The sequence below is a fragment of the Aulostomus chinensis genome, chromosome 1 (genome assembly GCF_037954235.1).
Source record: "Aulostomus chinensis isolate RoL2024-O1b breed Wild chromosome 1, RoL_Achi_v1.0, whole genome shotgun sequence".
NCBI classification, from domain to species: domain Eukaryota; kingdom Metazoa; phylum Chordata; class Actinopteri; order Syngnathiformes; family Aulostomidae; genus Aulostomus; species Aulostomus chinensis.
The window spans coordinates 984,728-998,439 of NC_141320.1; the positions used below are offsets into that span (position 1 = coordinate 984,728).

The 13,712-nt window shown below is 42.8% G+C and overlaps 4 non-coding genes across 4 annotated transcripts; 2 read left to right on the forward strand and 2 right to left on the reverse strand.

Moving 5' to 3' along the window:
* Positions 1 to 7,243: 7,243 nt before the first annotated feature.
* On the forward strand, positions 7,244 to 7,326 carry trnal-cag (transfer RNA leucine (anticodon CAG)). The gene has a single exon. It is a non-coding gene; the product is annotated as a tRNA-Leu (tRNA).
* Positions 7,327 to 9,368: 2,042 nt separating this feature from the next.
* trnal-aag (transfer RNA leucine (anticodon AAG)) lies at positions 9,369 to 9,450 on the forward strand. Its single transcript has one exon. It is a non-coding gene; the product is annotated as a tRNA-Leu (tRNA).
* A 1,743-nt stretch (positions 9,451 to 11,193) lies between these two features.
* Positions 11,194 to 11,266, reverse strand: trnar-acg (transfer RNA arginine (anticodon ACG)). Its single transcript has one exon. It is a non-coding gene; the product is annotated as a tRNA-Arg (tRNA).
* A 2,075-nt stretch (positions 11,267 to 13,341) lies between these two features.
* trnan-guu (transfer RNA asparagine (anticodon GUU)) lies at positions 13,342 to 13,415 on the reverse strand. The gene has a single exon. It is a non-coding gene; the product is annotated as a tRNA-Asn (tRNA).
* Between the last annotated feature and the right edge of the window lie 297 nt (positions 13,416 to 13,712).

Genomic DNA, 13,712 nt, shown 5'->3' on the forward strand with positions numbered 1-13,712 from the left:
TTTTGAGTTCATTAGCAATTCTTCCGACATCACTGTCGCAATATTTTGAGGTTCGTAGCAACTCTTACTACATTATTGTTGCATTATTTTAAGCTTCATAGCAACTCTTACTACATTACTGTTAGCATCACTTTGAGTTCATTAGCAATTCTTCCTACAACACTGTCGCATCATTTTAAGTTCATTAGCAATTCTTCCGACATCACTGTCGCAATATTTTGAGGTTCGTAGCAACTCTTACTACATTATTATTGCATTATTTTAAGGTCCGCAGCAACTCTTACTATATGACTGTCAGCATCACTTTGAGTTTATTAGCAACTATCACTACATCACTGTTGCATCATTTTGAGATCTTTAGCAATTCTTCTGACATCACTGTCGCAATATTTTGAGGTTCGTAGCAACTTTTACTACATTACTGTCGCATTATTTTGATGTTCGTAGCAACTCTTAGTACATGACTGTCAGCGTCACTTTGAGGTTAATCGAAACGTTCACTCCATTACTGTTAGCATCATTTTGAGATCATTACCAATTCTTCTGACATCACTGTTGCATCATTTTGAGATCTTTAGCAATTCTTCCGACATCACTGTCGCATTATTTTGAGGTTCGCAGCAACTGTTACTCCATGACTGCTAGCATCAGTTTGAGTTCGTTCGAAACACTGACTACATTACTGTAAGCATCACTTTGAGGTTATTCGAAAGTTTCACTCCATTACCGTTAGCATCATCTTGAGTTCATTAGCAATTCTTCCGACATCACTGTCGCAATATTTTGAGGTTCGTCGCAACTTTTACTACATGACTGTCGCATTATTTTGAGGTTCGTAGCAATTCTTACTACATTACTGTCAGCATCACTTTGAGGTTGTTCGAAACACTTACTACATCACTGTCGCATTATTTTGAGGTTCGTAGCCACTCTTAGTACATGACTGTCAGCATCACTTTGAGGTTATTCGAAACACTTACTACATTACTGTAAGCATCACTGAGTTGATGAGCAACTATCACTACATTACTTTTAGCATCATTTTGAGTTCATTAGCAATTCTTCCGACATCACTGTCGCAATATTTTGAGGTTCGTAGCAACTTTTACTACATTACTGTCGCATTATTTTGAGGTTCGTAGCAACTATTAGTACATGACTGTCAGCATCACTTTGAGGTTATTCGAAATGTTCACTCCATTACTGTTAGCATCATTTTGAGATCATTAGCAATTCTTACTACATCACTGTCGCATCATTTTGAGATCTTTAGCAATTCTTCTGACATCACTGTCGCATTATTTTGAGGTTCGTAGCAACTCTGACTACATGACTGTCAGCATCACTTTGAGGTTGTTCGAAACACTTACTACATTACTGTAAGCATCACTGAGTTGATTAGCAACTATCACTACATTACTTTTAGCATCATTTTAAGTTCATTAGCAATTCTTCCGACATCACTTTTGCAATATTTTTAGGTTCGTAGCAACTCTTAATACATTATTGTTGCATTATTTTAAGGTTCGTTGCAACTCTTACTACATTACTGTCAGCATCACTTTGAGTTTATTAGCAACTATCACTACATTACTGTTAGCATCATTTTGAGTTGTTGAGCAATTCTCACGACATCACTGTAGCATTAAATTGAGTTCATTAGCAACTCTTCCTAAATGACCTTCAGCATCACTTTGAGGTTTTTGGAAACTCTTACTACATTACTGTAAGCATCACTGAGTTTCTTAGCAACTATCACTACATTACTGTTAGCATCATCTTGAGTTCATTAGCAATACTTCCGACATCACTGTCGCAATATTTTGAGGTTCGTAGCAACGTTTACTACATTACTGTCGCATTATTTCGAGGTTCTTAGCAACTCTTAGTACATTACTGTCAGCATCACTTTGAGGTTATTCGAAACGTTCACTCCATTACTGTTAGCATCATTTTGAGTTCATTAGCAATTCTTACAAAATCACTGTCGCATCATTTTGAGATCATTAGCAATTCTTCCGACATCACTGTCGCAATATTTTGAGGTTCGTAGCAACTCTTACTACATGACTGTCAGCATCACTTTGAGGTTATTTGAAACGTTCACTCCATTACTGTTAGCATCATTTTGAGATCATTAGCAATTCTTCTAACATCACTGTCGCATCATTTTGAGATCTTTAGCAATTCTTCTGACATCACTGTCGCATTATTTTGAGGTTCGTAGCAACTCTTACTACATGACTGTCAGCATCACTTTGAGGTTGTTCGAAACACTTACTACATTACTATAAGCATCACTGACTTGATTAGCAACTATCACTCCATTACTGTAAGCATCATTTTGAGTTCATTAGCAATTCTTACTACATCATTGTCACATCATTTTGAGATCATTAGCAATTCTTCCGACATCACTGTCGCAATATTTTGAGGTTCGTAGCAACTCTTACTACATGACTGTCAGCATCACTTTGAGGTTATTTGAAACGTTCACTCCATTACTGTTAGCATCATTTTGAGATCATTAGCAATTCTTCTACCATCACATTCGCATCATTTTGAGATCTTTAGCAATTCTTCTGACATCACTGTCGCATTATTTTGAGGTTTGCAGCAACTCTTACTACATGACTGTCAGCATCACTTTGAGGTTGTTCGAAACACTTACTACATTACTATAAGCATCACTGACTTGATTAGCAACTATCACTACATTACTATTAGCATCATTTTGAGTTCATTACCAATTCTTCCTACAACACTGTTGCATCATTTTGAGTTCATTAGCAATTCTTCCGACATCACTGTCGCAATATTTTGAGGTTCGTAGCAACTCTTACTACATTATTGTTGCATTATTTTAAGGTTCGTAGTAACTCTTACTACATTACTGTCAGCATCACTTTGAGTTTTTTAGCAACTATCACTACATAACTGTTAGCATCATTTTGAGTTGTTGAGCAATTCTCACGACATCACTGTAGCATTAAATTGAGTTCATTAGCAACTCTTACTAAATGACTGTCAGCGTCACTTTGAGGTTGTTCGAAACTCTTACTACATTACTGAAAGCATCACTGAGTTTCTTAGCAACTATCAGTACATTACTGTTAGCATCATTTTGAGTTCATTAGTAATTCTTCCGACATCACTGTCGCAATATTTTGAGGTTCGTAGCAACTTTTACTACATTACTGTCGCATTATTTTGAGGTTCGTAGCAACAATTACTACATGACTGTCAGCATCACTTTGAGGTTATTCGAAAGTTTCACTCCATTACTGTTAGCATCATCTTGAGTTCATTTGCAATTCTTCCGACATCACTGTCGCAATATTTTGAGGTTCGTAGCAACTTTTACTACATTACTGTCGCATTTTTTTGAGGTTCGTAGCAACTCTTTGTACATGACTGTCAGCATCACTTTGAGGTTATTCGAAACGTTCACTCCATTACTGTTAGCATCATTTTGAGATCATTACCAAATCTTCTGACATCACATTTGCATCATTTTGAGATCTTTATCAATTTTTCCAACATCACTGTCGCATTATTTTGAGGTTCGTAGCAACTCTTACTACATGACTGCTTGCATCACTTTGAGGTTGTTCGAAACACTTACTACATTGCTGTAAGCATCACTGACTTGATTAGCAACTATCACTACATTACTGTTAGCATCATTTTAAGTTCATTAGCAATTCTTACTACATTACTGTCGCATTATTTTGAGGTTCGTAGCAACATTTACTACATTACTGTCACATCATTTTGAGGTTCGTAGCAACACTTAGTACATGACTGTCAGCATCACTTTGAGGTTATTCGAAAGTTTCACTCCATTACTTTTAGCATCATTTTGTGTTCATTCGTAATTCTTACGACATCACTCTCACATCATTTTGAGATCATGAGCAATTCTTCCGACATCACTGTCACATTATTTTGTGGTTCGTAGCAACTCTTGCTACACGACTGTCAGCATCACTTTGAGTTTATTAGCAACTATCACTACATTACTGTTAGCATCATTTTGAGTTCATTAGCAATTCTTCCGACATCACTGTAACATTATTTTGTGGTTAGTAGCAACTCTTACTACACGACTGTCAGCATCACTTTGAGTTTATTAGCAACTATCACTACATTACTGTTAGCATAATTTTGAGTTCATTAGCAATTCTTATGACATCACTTTCGCATCATTTTGAGATCATTAGGAATTTTTACAACATCATTGTAGCATTATTTTGAGGTTATTAGCAACTCTTCCTCCATTACTGTTAGCATCATTTTGAGTTCATTAGCAATTCTTCCGACATCACTGTAGCATTATTTTGAGGTTTTGAGGTTCCTTTGTTTGTAACCGATCTGCTGACCAGCGAGACGCCACCACGCACGGCTTTCAGCTCTGTAAAGGAGGGAGAGGAAGTGGAAAGGACGGAGAAGGGTCGGACCAGGTCTATTTCTAGGTGACCACTCACTATCGTCGGCCACACTGCCCCTCACGGTGGGGAGTGGAGCGCCATCCTGCCACAGTACATTTGTTTAATTCTTTTGCTCTTGCACTTTAATTAAAATGGACTTGACTTGAGAATGTTTTGTTTCAAAATATAGATGAATTCCCAGATTTATAGCTAGCATGAGTATGAAGTTGCACTTGCACCCGGTGGGAAAATGTCCTCTGCATTTGACTCTAACTATGTAGGAGCAGTGGTAGCAGTGTCAGCCTGGGGGCTTGGTCAAGATCAATGACAGGAGTAGCAGACAGGTAATATCCATGGCATGCTTGTTGTTTGAGAGGAGTAAGGGTACACTGTTGGTCTCTCACCTGATGGGCTGTCATCAGCACAAATGATCTGTTCCTAAACATCAAAATCTACCATCCCCCCTGATTGTTTTTTACAACTGGAGTACTGGTTAACACTTTAGAAAGCCTTCATTCAGAGCTGTGAAGAACCTTGAACCTGATATCCCAGACATCAAAGTGGGCCACTAACTGGCCAGATGAAGCTATGCTAGGCTGCTGTATCCTGAAGAGCTAAAGTAGCAGCTTCTGAGAGGGATGCTAACCTGGATGTGTTCATCTCCTACTTTAATATCAGCCCCCAACTTGGAGCTCTGACAGCCTCCAGCTTGTTGTTCCTTTTTCTGCTTCAGTCAACAGGGAACTCCAACCTGCAGTAGAATCTTCAACAACAATGGAATAGAAAAGTGAGGAAGAAAAACTAGAATAAACTTACAAAGCTGAGAAATGTTCATGAAGAAGAAAGGCACACGTTATGATTGAGGCCAGAAACTAAAACTCCACACCAAATGTACTTTGACTTGTAGGATAATGAACTTGAATGTGTTGAAACAGCAGATCAATGAATCCACTACCACACAACAAGATGGTGACCCCCTACCACAAGATGGCGTCACAGATCCTGACGCTCTGTGCAGGAAACTCCGAGCAAAACATTACAACAAAGCTCCTGTTGTTCCCTCCAGGAAAAACTGTGGCTCTGATGAGAAGAAGGATCCCAGCCTCCTCTGAGGATCCATGGCCGCACCATTGGGTAGAAGGACGATTGGGTCGGCACCAGGAGGAACCCTGGTGTCTCCGATGCAGGGAAGATGGAGCAGTGAAGAGGCCACATTGTGGCGTCCTAAAGAGGACATTTGGTGGAGCCTGAGACAGCAAACATCACGCCCCCTTCATCAGAAGAACCACAGCACCAGAAGAAAGAATCCTGGCAGTGACGACAGGGAGGATCAGGGTGACCTCCTCACCTCCACCTTTGAACCTTCAAATGAACTTTAAAAAGCTTCAGAGTGGAGAAGGATTTTTAAACATTTTATTGTTTTTTTCCTTTCATTCTCATTTGTGCGATTGTCTGATTTATTAGAAATAAACACTGTCTGCTGGGTTTACATTGACTGTGATTCTCTTTTTGCATGCAAGTTGAAAGTTCTGCCAATAAAAACACAAGTATTTGAAGACCAAAGGAAGGACCCCCAAAGTCAGGACCCTGAGATCAAAGTGAACGCTCTGATCTCAGAGGTCTGGGATATTTCCCATCCCATGGCCCTTCAAATAAGAGCCCTGTGTCTCTGTCTCAAAGTTTTCAACCGTATTTGTTTGTTAAATTAAAACCAGACGACCACTGTGGTCCTTTTTACACGGTAAGTAAAGCACAGATGCCCTGGTGGACCTGTTGGCACCCTGGACTTTGAATCCAGTGACCTGAGTCCAAGTCTCAGTTCCAGCAGGTTTCCTGCAGCCTTCAGCAGAGCTGCCATGTTTCTCTGTAGAGAACTAAGTGATGCTCTCAGCAGGTTGAGGGCACCACCAACAAGTGAGGGATGAACCTCTGACTTCCTTCTTGTCAAACAGGAAACTCCTAATACGTCATTTGAGTAAAGTACCTCATATTCCTGACATCCAAGTAGTAGTGAAGTGGAGGAAGAAGGGAGGAGATCTCCAACAGGATCCTTCTTTCCTCTGTCCTCCTTGATCTCATGGATCACCACAGTCAAGTGGAGACCCAAGCTCCTGGATGGATCTGGCACTCAGGAACTGCTGAGTTTTCCAGTGGACTTTGTTCCATCCATGGTTCAGGAACAGGACTCCTCCTGGTTAACCTGGTATCTTTCCACCCAACTGTGGGTTCTTGGAGAATTTTTCATGTCATGTCAAGAAATCAGGCTGGTGTGTTTTTCAATGAGAGAAATTCTGGTAACTTAATTAAGTGGCATGTTTGTTGAAGCAGTAATTAACTGATAAATTAAGGAAGGCCTGGCCAGTCTTTGCTCCCAGGTCATACGATGGAGTTAGAAAGTCCTGAATCAATCTGGAGTTCCATGATTTCCTTGTGGTTCATGATCCTTTTGCCAATGTAGTCTGGAACAAGAGCAAGATGAACCTCCAAATATCAACAGGTTGATTGCAGGTGATGTCAAGTGGTATTTTGAGGAACCACCTCCTTGTGTTTGGTTCCATGATGGAAGGGTGAGAACTCTGGATCCAGTGATCCCAGTTCAAGTCTTGGTGGGACCTTCCTGTCTGTAAGGTGTCCCATGTAACAAACTGATCAAGAGATGCAATGTGGTTCTAATGTTCTGGTTCATTTCTTGTCCTTTAGAAAAATGAAAATCATTTCTTCCTGCCATGAACTCAGACTGTGTGTTTAATGTTAACAATTTAAAAAATTCTACTTTGTCAGTGAATTAATTCAGTCTGCAACTGTCAGTTTCTGTCAGGATGGCCGAGCGGTCTAAGGCGCTGCGTTCAGGTCGCAGCCTCTCCTGGAGGCGTGGGTTCGAATCCCACTTCTGACAAAGGACATTTTCTCCACATTCCTATGCATCCACAGTGGTAAACTCCAAACCCAGTTGAAGCTGCTCTCCACTGATGGGAGTGAGTGGTTGAACTGGCAGCAGAGGAGGCAAAGGAGCTTCCCTGTGACGTCCCAACATCGCCTGGTTTCCTCCAACATGGAGCAGCCACCAAACTCTAACTTCAATGTTGGATCAAAGTCTACTGAAGGAATGTGTTTTCTTTCAATTCACATTTTGTCCATTAACTTCATAATCAGAGACTCCATCTCATCACATGACTAAAGTCTGGGTTCTGTATTGGTGGTAAAATATCCTTCCATGCCCCTCACTAGTTTGCACACAGAAAAGCATATTTTACTGGTTTCAGATCTCTTAGCTTGTTCTCTCTCTTAAACCTGCTGAGGCAGCTTTCATTGTGTGATTGATTTTAAAATATAAATATGGAACAGAACCATTGGAATCAGATGTCAGGACATTTGAAGGAATGTCAATCTCCTGTTGAAATGTTGCAGTGTGCAGCTGAGGCTCTCTGGCAGTGGCACCAGGAGCCACAATGGCAGAACCTGGACCCTCCTGGAGGAGAACCACAGGTGAGGGCCTTCTTGGCTCCAGATTGATGGAAGTCAAGTGTCTGAGGCTGTTAGCAGCCATGAAGTTGATCTGGTTGGCACTGGTATTTGTTCTTGCTGCAGCTCAGGAGTGATTCAGGAGAAGAGTTTCAGAACAGCCCAGGTTGGGGACTGGAATTCTAAAATGTCCCCTGGAACCAGACAACCTTGGGAGGTAAAAGCTCCAATCATAGCCACTCAGATGCAGCAGCAGAAGAAGCTGTCATCCACCCTGACAGTCAGAGCATCAAGTCAAGAAAACATCACCATCTTGTAGTTCCAAACCTCCACCTGTCAGATTCAGCTACTTCTTATTGTGGGACTTTAAACTTGAACACCATGGAATTTGGACAAGGAGTTTTCCTTCCAGTCCAAACATCATCGTCCAGCCTCCAACCAGAGGTCCATCAGTTATCATGGAGCCACAGGTGGAGTCTGGATTCTTTTCTAGAATGAGACGGCAATGACAGTCCTGCCAAGTGACATCACTGACATGAATGGATGACTTCAGTCACGTGACTGGATGACTTCAGTCACGTGACTGGATGACTTCAGTCACGTGACTGGATGACAGCGTAGATACCAATGTAGAGGTTGGGGAAATAGTCTCTGAGAATCCAGCTTGAACCCACAGCCTCCTTGTTTTCCAAAAACCCAAACAGCGACCATCAGTCTCCCTCCAATCCTTTACTTGGGTAAACAACAAAAACAGAGTAAAAGTCTCTGGCAACATATTTGTTTCCTTTAGGGTTTCTTCATGTATGTGTGGTGTACCTGCTCTCCCAGAGGACTGCCATCTTTGTTCTGTGGGCTGACATGTTTTAGTGTCAGCACAGGTCATAGCGCTGAGACTGAACTCTCATTCTCCTCCAAGTATTATTTCCACCTCACACTCCTGCAGATATTCAAGTGAACAGGGAACACAAATTTATGCTCAACTTCTCCTGTGTATTCATCCACAGTCACTAAACAACAACCAAACCAAACAAAAGGGGTTTGCTAGCATGGCGATCAGCTGTAGTTCACCATCTTATCCAGGTCACATGACTCAGGAGTAGCATGGCCGTCTGGCAACCAAAGGGTGGCTGGTTTGATCCTCACTTTCTCCAGTGGCCATGTCAAAGTGTCCTTGAGTAAGAGACTGAACCCCTAAATACTTCTGATGAGTAGGTTGGCTCCTTGCATGGCAGCCTTCAGCATCAGTGTGTGAGTGTGTGAATGAGAGGACATTGTTCAGCTCCTTGAGTGCTGCTGAGGTAGAAAGGCTCTGTACAAACTGAGTCCTTTTACCATTTCTTTCCTGCTTCTAGCAGCGCTGTCGTCACTTCCTGTGACCGTGGAGGGAAGGGGTCCCCCTTCAGAATAAGTTTGATATCATTGTTACTTCCTCTTCAACATGCCTTTAGCAGACCAACTCAGAGAGCAGCACAGTGAGGTAGTGTGGCCGAGCGGTCTAAGGCGCTGGATTAAGGTTCCAGTCTCTGAGGAGGCGTGGGTTCAAATCCCACCACTGCCATCATGTCCCAGGTCACTGGAGAGGTGTGGCAGGTCTCTCACAGCCTCTCCTCTCTCTTCCGCTGAGGTCTTCAAACCTGTGACCAAAAGAAGAACCCTCCTTTGAGTCCACAGACCTGAGCATCGCTGCTCTGACTACCAGGTTACCTCCTGGTGATCAGGGTGAAGTCATGGTGAGGTAGTCAGTTGTTCCTTTGTTTTATGACAGAGGCTTCATTGTGAATTAAATAATTTTAATTCTTTACTTGTAGTTTCATGCTGTTTCGATTGAAAAAGACCAGTTCCTGGAGAAGATCTTCTAGGGGTCCAGGTTAAAGCGGTGCCCCAGCTGGCACCAGGTGCTGACCCAGGTCCTGCATGGGAGATACTGTCAGTTCTGTTCTGCCCTGCTCACAACCACAGGCTGGTGTTGAGGCCTGCAGCAACCAGGGCCCCAGTCACCAAGAGTATAAAGGCTGGTCATTGTGGCAGTGGGAGGAGTCAAAATGAAGGCAGACCAATGTGAGCAGGACGTTCCTGGAGAAGTCAGAAGAACTTGACCATGTTTCCTACAGTACCCAGGAGGCCTGGTTGTTGTTGAAGGAAGCTCCAAAAGCAAAGAGCAGACAGCAGGACATCAAAAGAAAAGATCCAGACACTAAAACTACAAGTAGAAACAAGAAGAAATACTAAAAGCTTTGGAAAGATACTACAAGGTTGGATATACATTATTATATACACTACTATTCTCATTGACTCCTAAAGAGGGACAGGAAACATTAGAATGTGGATCAGATCAGCTGATTTCAGTGTTGAGTCCATCCCTCCATCCACTTTCTGTTCTTATCCTTTAAGGGTCATGGGGGGGGGGGGGGCGATCCCAGGTGACATTGTTCAAGAGGCAGGGTTCACCCTGGACAGGTCAGAATTCCTGATGATGTCATCAGGGCTTTGACAGTAGCTAGAATTCTGTCTTTGATGTCAGGAGGACATGAAAGAAACCCAATTGAGGAAAGTGGAGGAGAACATTCAGCTTCATTAGAAACACTTGAACTGTTGAACAGTAGAATTTGTTTGAAACAGTTTACAACACTGAGTGACAGGATTGAAGAGGGAAGATTTTTCTACTTTAAATTTAATTCTAACTTTAAACTGGAGATGAACATTTTTAGTGGTTCATATTCTAACATACAGAGGAAGTCATGTCATTCCCTTTTTAAAAAAAGAAAAACATGTGAAGCTCCTCCCCCCAGCTCCAGATGGACAGACAGACATGAGAGAGGCCAGGAAGCAAAGAAGTGTTGTGCTCCTCTCCAGTGCTCTGGTGTTGTTGTGTTCTTCTCAGCTCCATCATGAAGACCTGCTGGCACTGGGCGCTGGTGGAAGTTTGCAGCTCTCACTGGAAAGTCCTGAGGCTCCTCCCACTCTGAAGCAGGCAGTTGCTCCCAGCCAGCCCACACTTTCACTCTCTGGTGTAGGAGTGAAGAACAAAATCAGAATCAAGAACCATCTCTCTTTCATTGGGGCTCCTTTCTCCTTGTTCTGATCCAGAAACTCAACAGCTTCTATCATTGATTGACAGCAAATGTTGATGACACACTGGGATTTTTGTTCTCCTGCTGTCACTGTCAAGTGCAGCTTAACATGAGAGGTAGCAGGATCATTCATGTGTTCATGTTTCCAGCAGACAAGGAGGAAACCTGGGAGGACTTCAGTGACTTTGATCAGTGGTTCTCACTTCATCTTCTCAGTATAAAGTTCAAAGCGAGCTGGCCAGGAGTTGAACCTAGAATCTTCTGATCCGTAGTCAGACGCGTTATCCATTGCACCACCAGCCCTGTGAAGAAGCTGCTGTGTTCATGTGTGCTTGCTTTTACAGAAAATCCCAACAACATGGTGTCATTTTCAGGGGACACAATGGTGCAGTGGTCAGCACTGTGGCCTCCCAGCAAGAAGGTTCAGCTCTCCTCCTATTTGGTTGCTAGGAACCTGAATAAGTCCTCAGTGGAGCGGTGCTGCTGAGGCTGAGTGAGGCTGAGTGAGGGACTGAGCAGGAGCCAGCAGGTCCAAGCAGGTTCAGGCAAACTCCCCTCGGTCCACCAACATCAAAGCAGAGGAACTGAGTTCATCTAACAAAATGATTCATATCATCTCCTCTTGGAATGTTCTGGAACTACAAGTACACTTAAAATGGCTGACTTATGACAACAGAAGGAACTTTGAAGTAGATTTGATTTATTTAAGTCAGTGACAGTCATTTTTTCAAGAATTTAGTAACTTGATTGTTTTACTAAGATGAGCTTTTATGTTATACCATTGAAAAAAGACCTTCATGTATTTATGATGACATCACCAATAGGAGCCTTCCCAGTCTGTCAGGGGGTAGAGTTCAGTCACCACCAATGACATCAGAGTCAGAGTTCGAGATCAAAGACAGACATTAAAGTCTCACATTAAAGTCTCTTATTAAAAAAATTAAAGTGTTATATCTTTGAAAATATACTGCAATACATGAAATATTATATTTACATGAATGGTAACCTCGTTCTTATATTCTTTAATATACTGCAATAGTAATGGACCCTCTATGACACTGCAGTGATGAATCTATCAAGGAGTACAAATGATTATAATCTGAGAATTTTGAAGTCAAGTTTGAGATCAGTTTGATCCTCTCTCTCCCTCCCCCCTCTCTCCCTCTGTCTCCCCCCCTCTCTCCCTCTGTCTCCCCCTCTCTCCCCCTCTCTCTCCCTCTGTCTCCCCCCTCTCTCCCCCTCTCTCTGTCTACCCCCCCTCTCCCTCTCTCTCTCTGTCTCCCCCCCCCCTCTCTCTCTCTCTCAGGAGCTTTTAAATGAATATATTAATAAAACAGAACAGGAGACTGAAGAGTGATCACTCAAACCCACAGGCTGAATGGGACATCTCTTAAAAACATTGAACCACTGAGTAAAACCATAGAAGCGCTCCTGTCTAGTCGGTGCTAACAAGTTAGCTGTTGAGTGAGTCCAGCTGTGCTGTCTAGGAATCCTGGTCAAAAGCCTCCACACATCAGACAGCTGGTGTGTTGGTGGATCTGTGGATCCTGCTGGAAGAAGCAGGGTGGAGCTCTGAATGGTTCCTGTCTCAAAGAGCTTCTCTGTGCAGCTCCCATCAGCTCCTAAAAACAGGAAACCAGCAGATTCACTGTTGAACGGTGGCATTAAAATGTCTCAAAAGCTGTCCTGTCCACCATTTGTTGGTGCAAAGACATTTAAAAACACCAGTTGAACATTTTCCAAAGTTGCTCTCACCTTCTTTCAAACACCTGGAATGATTTCCTCCAAATCAAAAGAAACTGGTGAAAAAACAACAACAAAAACCTCCTGGAGAATCAAACTCCACCCTCTGCTCCAACTGGACTTGGGACTTCAAATGACCCCCATTAAAAGTCTGCCTGCATCCCCATTCACTGACAGTTGTACTGTGGGTCTCCTGGACAAACATGGCAGGATCCTCTTGATCTCCAGGAGAATAAAAGAGGGAACCCTAGAAAACAAGTCAGCGTGAAAGAGGAGCAGATTTTAAAACTCCTCAACATTTCCACCTCCAGGAGTGAAGCCTCCCGGGACCCAAGAGGCTCCAGCTGGCAGAGCTCTCACTGGTTTCTCCACCACCTCGCTAACCTGAGCTGGAGCATCTGAGAACCAAACAGTGACCCCCTTCACTCCAGAGCCGACTCCACAAACTCTGAGCCCCCACTTTACCCACAGCCAGCAGGCCTCCTCAACACTGCATGACACACGATGACTAAATTGAAGACTGAAGCGTCTCATCAAGAGATCTGTCACATGAGTCTGCTGTGGAGGGTCAGTCTGTCCGTCCACATTCAGATCATTAACGCAGCGACTCCTAAGCACCAGTAGAGCCTCTTCATCGTCCCTGGGTGGGCTCGAACCACCAGCCTCTCGATTAACAGCCGAGCGCGCTGACCGATTGCGCCACAGAGACTCTGAGTCACCTACTTTTCATGAAGAGTTTTCAGGCTAAATTCAGTGTGTGAGGTCCACACTGCACATTTGAGGGACCATGAAGGACAGAGGAGAGTCTGACTGTCATAATGAAAGCCTTCAGCACTAGAACTGAAACAGCCCCACCATCTTAACCCCCCCAGACCAAACAGGCTTCATCAGAAACAGACACACCTCCTAGAACATCCAGAGAACATCAGTCTGATTCATAGAACATGACAAACAATCAAGATCTTGTTATTGTTTGATCAGAAGCTGAAACAATGTTTCTATGTTT